This window comes from Pinus tabuliformis, chromosome 5_1 (assembly GCF_031772625.1).
Source record: "Pinus tabuliformis cultivar Carrire ecotype Pingquan chromosome 5_1, CPIR1, whole genome shotgun sequence".
NCBI classification, from domain to species: domain Eukaryota; kingdom Viridiplantae; phylum Streptophyta; class Pinopsida; order Pinales; family Pinaceae; genus Pinus; species Pinus tabuliformis.
Genome location: NC_142305.1, coordinates 660,731,943 through 660,740,368, shown reverse-complemented (window position 1 = coordinate 660,740,368; position 8,426 = coordinate 660,731,943). Strand labels below are relative to the sequence as shown.

The 8,426-nt window shown below is 33.8% G+C and overlaps 1 long non-coding RNA gene across 2 annotated transcripts; it reads left to right on the top strand.

The window, feature by feature from the left end:
- Window positions 1-340: 340 nt before the first annotated feature.
- Window positions 341-1,616, top strand: LOC149166722 (uncharacterized). 2 transcript variants are annotated; one of them, XR_016260468.1, is made up of 3 exons: window positions 341-514; window positions 899-1,071; window positions 1,152-1,616. It is a non-coding gene; the product is annotated as an uncharacterized LOC149166722 (long non-coding RNA). The 2 variants fall into 2 exon arrangements; XR_016260467.1 differs by having other exon boundaries at window positions 1,145-1,616.
- Window positions 1,617-8,426: the final 6,810 nt, after the last annotated feature.

Sequence of the window (8,426 nt, the reverse complement as noted above, 5' to 3'; positions counted from 1 at the left end):
TAAAGACAACTAGGCAAGCACTAACATCAATCTCATTCCGTAGGGGAAAACAGATATTGTTTTATCGAAAGTGACATAATGGGGCCAATAAGGCTTCTAATGGCATCATGTGACATGTACAGCGCCTCAAGGCAGTGCTTATGGGATCTGCAATTTGAACACAAAATACTAAAATACATCGGAAAATTACAAAAGTGTGAGGAATTAGTCACCGTATCTACCTGAAAGCCCTCTTGCATTATGTGGCATGCAGCTTCCTATGACCATCTTTCCTGATCTAGATCTATAAATTCGGCGTCCAATTGCTCTCTAGGAATGTCATATGCAGAGGTTTGTCGGGGTATGGCATATTTTTCTGCAACATATGTGTGACAGTGAAGAATCTCCCAATGGAAAGGTTGCATTTCTCCTATCATTCGAGGCCGATATTCACCCATCTCCTACAAAATTCTTGCTTCAACTTTGTAGCGTATGAGCGAGCGTTCAATTCATTGGTGCCTATACAGGGAAGAAGGTGAAAGGACTATAAATTCTTCCATATTGCTTACTGAGCATTAAGTCCACATTCATCTTGTTTGGAATGGGTTTTCGCTACCTTCACAGAATATTTCTTCATGTCTCTGTTTTGTTTTTTCGCACTGAAATATCACCAACATAAATCAACTTTTTATTTCTTTGCAAGCTTTAATGAAAACCCATGAGAGTCTGTCAATTTCATGTTTATGGACTTTTTCTTCCTAAAATTTGATGGATCTTTTATCGTTTATCACAGTGAAATGCCGCATGTCCCACTGAATCTCCTTCTGTAAACAGGCTTCATGGGTTCTCTGCGACTATTTCTCATTTTTTCTTCTGAGGAAAAAAATTCCTTCTCATATGCCATTGTATGTAAATGCAGGTGGACGTGAGGAGTAGAGAAAGGCAGGGGCTCAATATCCACATGTTCTGTTCCACAAGCCCCGGTTATTTCTATCCACTATCAGGGGTCTGGATGGACTTGGTCGTCTTGCGCTTAAAAATGCAAGAATAAGCTGCCTCAATGGATTTGCACTAAATATACATCAAGCTGAGGTAAAGATATGTTTCAATTATTTATGCATTACACTTGACTACCTAATGCTCTAACTCTGTTGTTTCACACAAGTCATCAGCAATCCATGTGGGGCGTTGTTACAGCCGAGGAGATGAAAGCAGGCCTTACTGTGTACCTAGGGATAGCAGGCCGGACTGTAGCTAAAGAAACTATATACCTTGTTCAACTTCTTCGGGTGAAAAGCATAGTTTTCTTTCAGTCAGATTTCGTGTCATAATCCATGGAATTCCCATTTTGATAGCATTTTCTCGGAAGGCCGTCTGGCATACAAGATGCCCAGGAAGTTAGATTTTCTTTAGATAGTCACATTCAAATTGTGGAGAATATGTTAGTGAATACATGTGATTCCATGTTCTGCTTCTATTAGTAATCTTCTGTGACTCATGTGAAGGCCAGAATTTTGTCGAGAGTATTGTTTATTTCATAGAATCATGGTGAGAGTTAGTTTCATCGAGCTGCTCTTCAATGGTAGCTACTCCAGGAGATGTCTACCCTCTACATTTACTGAAATTTCATTGTAGAAGAAACAGGATACCCGTGAATATTCTCGTTCACGGGGAAGATTCTTTTATAGAGTTTGACAATACAATAGTGTCAGAAATGTTTTCGAGCGAAGGACCATCAGTGCGCAAACTTAAAGGTCAAATCCTTTATTTCCGATGGATTCCCCTATTTTTTCGTGAGATCTTTTTGAAGGCTTTTTAGGGGTTTTTATTCTGTCTAAAATGGGTAGGAATTTATTGAAATTATAAGATTCATAGGTAAAAAATTTAGTTTAAATAACACAAATTAAGATTTCATTTTAAATTTTTCTATTCTCTAAAACTCGGTAAGAATTTATTGAAATTATAATGTTGATAGGTAAAAAAATAGTTTAAATAAGACAAATTAAGATTTCACCTCAATTTTTTCTACCAAAATTCAACAAATAAAAATCCAAAATATCACACTAAAAACAACTCGTTTTGTTACTCACTTCTCACATCACTAGATTTAGACGGCCTTATAAGTCAGCCAGCTTTAAACATTACAATTCATATATCACCAAATATGTAGTTAATTATGTATAACATCAAACATGTATGCTATACTTGACTTTTACTTTTATTTTCTTTGATTTTATTCCCAATGCGAGAAACTTAATAAAGGATCATGTAAAGTTCTTTGAGAATGATAACATGATCGTTATGTTATGTTTAAAAATTACGGATATTTAATTTATGGACTGAAATCTTTGAACATTGTCATTATGTATGTGCACTTAATATAATACATTAAGAGTTATTAGAAATTGATAAAGAATGAAATTGAAAAGTGGAGTATAGATTGCTTTTTTTAATATTCAAAAGGATTAAATAGATTACACTGTAAATATCAATAATAATAAATAACTAAAGTAAATCTCAACACCTATGGAGTAGAACTCAAGTAAAACTAAATTGTATATGACACCTAGCATACAATAGAATCAAATGTGATGACACCTAATTAACAACTAACTCACAGTGAAATTAGTATCTTAACATCTCTTCCTAATCTCAACTGTTACATGTAGAGACACTTACAATGCCTAGTTGTTCTCTTTGAAATTTAAATACATTCTTCCCTAATGGCTTTGTGAAAATATCTAATAGCTGATCTTTGGAACCACAAAAATCAAGTACTATGTCCCCATCATTGACAAGCTCACAGATGTAATGAAAACGGGTGTCAATGTGCTTTCTCTTTTTATGGAAAACATGATTTTTTGATGAAGAAATTGTTGAACTGTTATCAGAGTAGATTGGAGTTGGCTCCTTATGAATATTTGAAATATATTTCAATAATCTTCTCAACCACACATCTTGACAAGTTATTGAATTTGTTGCTACATATTCTGCCTCTACGGAAGATATTGACACAATTGATTGTTTCTTGGATGCTGATGAAATTAGATTGGTTCCAAGATGAAAAGCATACCTTGAGGTGCTTTTGCAATCATCTAAAATCCCTGCATAATCACTATCTATATAACCTAAAATTGAACAATTTTCAGAATGTGTATAGAACAACCATAATCTATTGTCCTTGCAATATACCTTAAGGTCATTTTTGCAACCTTCCAATGAGAAATCTTAGGTGATTGCATAAACTTGGAGACAAAAATTGCTGCAAACATAATATCAGGTCTAGTTGAAGTGAGATATAACAATCTACCAACTAGACTTTTATACAGTGTGGAATCAACTCGCGGTGCTATATCTTTTGTGCTCAGTTTTGTGCCTTGCACAATTGGTGTATCTGCAAGTTTGCAATTGGTCATTCTCAACTTTTAGATGATACCAGTGGAATTTTTTTTTTGACAAACAAAATTGCCATTAGAAAATTATTGAATTTCAATGCCTAAGAAGTATTTCATGACTCCTAGATCTGTCATATCAAACTTAGTTTGCATTGTTTCTTTGAAATCTTCTAACATCATATTTCCTGTATAAGGAAGATCATCTACATAAAGGCATACAATAAAAATTTTACCTTCATGCATTTTGATACACAAAGTTGGCTCATGATTACTTCTGCAAAAACCACTTTTGATGAGATAGGTGTCAATGAAACTGTACCGATATCTTGGAGATTGTTCCAAACCATACAAGGCTATCTTCAATCTATATACCTTATGCTCATGTCCTCGAACTTCAAAACCAAGAGGTTGCTCTACATAAACTTCTTCCCACAGTATACCATTTAGGAAAGTATATTTTACATCAACTTTATAGAATATCCATTTGTGTCAAGCTGTTGTGAATAAAATGGTTCTAACAGTGTCTAAGATTGCTACTGGAGCAAAGGTTTCACAATAGTCAACACCAAATTATTGTGAGAATCCTTTGGCAACCAGCATTGCCTTATGTTTCTCAATTTATCCTTTTTCATTAAGCTTGGTCTTATATACCCATTTTACACCAACTTTGGTTTTGTCTCTTGGGAGATCAACTAATTCCCAAGTTTGATTCATCTCCATGGCGGCAATTTCTTGGTTCATTACATCTACCCAATTATTTTCTTAAAGCAATTCTTCAAAATGTGTTGGTTGATATGAAAGAATTGCAAGTATATTCTGTTGGTCAAACTCATGCTCCTACTCATATATTTATCTAACACTTCTTGTTTTCTGATTTTCTTATGAATATGTTGAATCACTAGTGGATTCACTATTTGAAGATGTACCATTTACATAATGGTATGGTTTTTCTTCAACCTATAATCTTGGTGGCTATGGTGGATAAAAAGTTTGACTTGAAGCTTCATCAACATGATCAGACCAAGATTTATTTTCAAAAAAATTACATCTCTGCTTAAAACAAACTTCTTTGTAACTGGATTATAAAGTTTGTAGGCCTTTGACTACTCACTATAGGCTATGAAAATACATCTTTCACTACTATCATCAATCTTCTTTCTTAGCTTCTTAGGAGCATGTGAAAAAGCTACTGATCCAAATAAACTAAAGTTAGATACATTTACCTTTTTACCATCCCATGCTTCTTGAGGTACTATATCTTGGAGAGTGGTTGTTGGAGATCAATTGAGAACATACACTACTATCAAAATTGGTTCAACCCAATAATTGTTTGATAACTTCTTCTCACGAAGCATACATCTGGCCATGTTCATGATTGACTGATTTTTCCTTTCTACTACTCCATTCTACAGTGGAGCATACCTTGTTGTGTTCTTCATTATGAGTTGTTGACAAAAAGCTTCGAAGTAATTGGAGTTGCACTCTCCTCCTTTGTCGGATCTAAGTACTTTCAAAGGATTTCCACTCTTCTTTTCTACTTCTGCTTTCAATTCTTCGAACCTTGAGAATGTATCTGATTTTTTTATTATAGAAAATACGCCCATGTATTCATGCTATAATCATCAATGAATGTTAGAAAATAAAGACTACCACCAATATAATGTGTTTGTATTGGGCCACATATATCTGCATGGACAGGCTCTTAAAACTCTTTTTATCTAGAGGAAGATGTGGGAAAGTTGTCTCTTTTATGCTTCGACATAACACAAATTTCATGATTACAATTTTTTTTCATTTGTAACATGGATACCAATGACGATTGACTGTTTCTGAAGATAACTCAGAATTTTGAATGGTATGTGGCCATATCTAGAATTCCATAGCTAAGACTCATCTATTCCTGGCACATTGTGGACAAGGGACTATGAGAGATTTCAACTTCTAAGAGTCAAAGGAAACATCCTGTCCTTGGTTTTTTCAACCATAGCTATTAGGCTTGTTATAGATATAACATGTGTTCCATTCAAATATTTCATCATAACCATGTTCCATCAGTTGTCCTACACTAATGAGGTTATCCTCCAGATTTTGAATATAATAAATATCAAGAATGTATTTCTGCTGATTTTGTTTAGTAAGAATAGGAACAATACCTTTTCCTTCATCTTTAATGCAGGAAAGATCTCCAAGAGTAATTTATGATGTTATGGAAGCATCAAGATATGAAAGCATATTTTTGTTACTTGTCATATGATTGTTTCAGCCACTATCCACCTACCAAAGATCCTTATCTTGAGTGTCTTCAGAAAGACTGCATGAAAGAAACATTATTTCATAGGATTCTCCTTCATTCTTGGAGAGATGGACATTGCCTATGTGCTGATCTAACTGTTTCTTTTTGCATTCATGTTAATACTGCCCAAATTTCTTATAGCAATAACACTGGACATTATATTTTCTCCATGGTCTTCTCCTTTGAGTTTGGTTTTTTGGACATGTCCATTGCTCTGCTGCATGATGATGTTATGATCTGCCTCTGCTTCGACCTTTGCCTCACTTTTTTCTACCTCTATACCCTCTTCCTCTGCCTCTACCAAAATAAATTTGTTCTTTGAAAACTTGCTCCATGAAATCTTCTGTCAAGTTGAGTCTTTTTTCATGTGCTAGAAGCGATCAAATCAACTACTATACTAAGAAAGTTGTAAAATCTTTGGATTCTAAAATGGTTGTTACAATCATGTCATATTTCTTCGGCAGTCTGCAAAGGAATTTTTGAACAATTTTCTCATCTGAAATGGTTTCACTGATGAGTTTGATTAGATTGACTATTCCCATGACTATAGTCATGAACTGATCCATATTTTCTATGTCAGTCATAATTAGGGTTTCGAACTCTAATTTCAATGTTTGTAATTTCGCTATCTTCACTGTATCATTACCTTGATATGAACCTTTCAAGATTTCCCGAGCTTCATGTGCTGTGGATGCGCTAGTTATCTTGTCGAAAATAGAGTCATCGATTGAGTTTTGAATCCAACATTTTTCTCCATGTTCTTTCTTTTTGAGTTCAATAGTTGCATTCCTCTAATTATTAGTGATATTTTCCCATTCTTCTTGAATCAGATCTACATAGGGTGTCTGAAGTGTATCCCAGTACTCTTGGGCTGGTAGAAATGTTTTCATTCTCAAAAACTAAAACTCATAATTTTTGCGAAGCAGAGTCAGAGTCTGTGGCACGGCACTGGAGGAAGCCATTTCTTCAAATACAGATTTGCAAACCCTTTTATATTTTTTTTAAAACCCCTTTTAAAAGTGAAATGCCCTCTTTTTTATAACTAAATTTAATGAAGCATGACCTTCTTAAAAAAATCTCTTTTATTTTCCAAGTTTTTAATTAAAAAAAAACTTAAAAAAAATATAACAAACCCTCATTTTAATTCTTCTTTTTAACACTCCTTAAAGATTTGTTATATCTCTGACAAAGGATGAAACCAAAAAGTGGAGAATAGATTGTTCTTATCAATATTCAAAATGAATAAATAGATTACATTCTAAACATTAACAATAAATGACTGAAGTAAAAGTCAACACCTATGGAGTAGAACTCAAGTAAAATTGGACTATCTATGACACCTAGCAGACAATAGAATCAAATGTGATTACACCTAACCAAAAACACTGAGATTAATATCTCAACATCCCTTCCTAATCTCAATTGTTATATGTAGACACACTTACAATGCCTAGTTGTTCTCTTTGAAATTCAAATACATTCTTTCCCAATGGATTTGTGGAAATATCTGCTAGTTGATCTTTGGAACCACAAAAATCAAATATTATGTCCCCAACAATGACACACTCATAGATGAAATGAAAACAGTGTCAATTGGCTTGTTCCTTTTTTGAAAAAAATGATTTTTTGATAAATAAATTGTTGAATTGTTATCACAGTAGATTGAAGTAGGCTCCTTCTAAATATTTGAAATATCTTACAATAATCTTCTCAACCACACAGCTTGACAAGTTGGTGAATTTCGTGCTACATATTCTCCATCTGTAGAAGATATTGAAATGATTGATTGTTTCTTGGATGCCCATGAAATTATATTGGTTCCAAGATGAAAATCATATTGTGAGGAGATTGTGCGATCATCTAAACTCCATGCATAATCAATGTCTGCATAACTTGAAAGTGAATAATTTTCAGAATGTGTATAGAACAAACCATAGTCTATTGTCCCTGCAATATACCTTAACATCCTTTTTGCAACCTTCCAATGAGAAATCTTAGGTGACTGCATAAAGTTGGAGATAAAACTTGCCGGAAACATAATATCAGGTCTAGTTGAAGTGAGATATAAAAAGATACCAACTAGACTTTTATACAGTGTGGAATCAACTCATGGTGCTACATCTTATTTGCTCAGTTTTCTTCCTTCAGTAATTGGTGTATCTGCAAGTTTGCAATTTTTCATTTTGAACATTTTGATGATAGCAGTGGCATATTTTTATTGAACAACAAAAATGCCATTAGCATATTAATGAATTTCAATGCCTAAGAAGTATTTCATGACTCCTAGATCTGTCATATCAAACTATGTTTGCATTGTTGTTTTGAAATATTCTAACATCATATTTCTTGTATAAAGAAGATCATCTAAATAAAGGCATACAACAAGAATTTTACCTTCATGCATTTTAGTATACAAAGTTGGCTCATGATTGCTTCTATAGAAATCACTCTTGATGAGATAGTTGTCAATGTGACTGTACCAAGTTCTTGGAGCTTGTTTCAAACCATAATAGCCTTTCTTCAATCTGTATAACTTATGCTCCTGTACTGGAACTTCAAAACTAGGAGGCTGCTCTAAATAAATTTCTTCTTGCAATATACCATTTAGGAAAGAACATTTTACATCTAGTTGATAGACTCTCCATTTGTGTTGAGATCTTGTGGACAAAATCATTATGACACTGTCTAATATTGCTACTGGAGCAAAGGTTTCACCATAGTAGACACCAAATTGTTGTGAGAATCCTTTCGCAACCAAC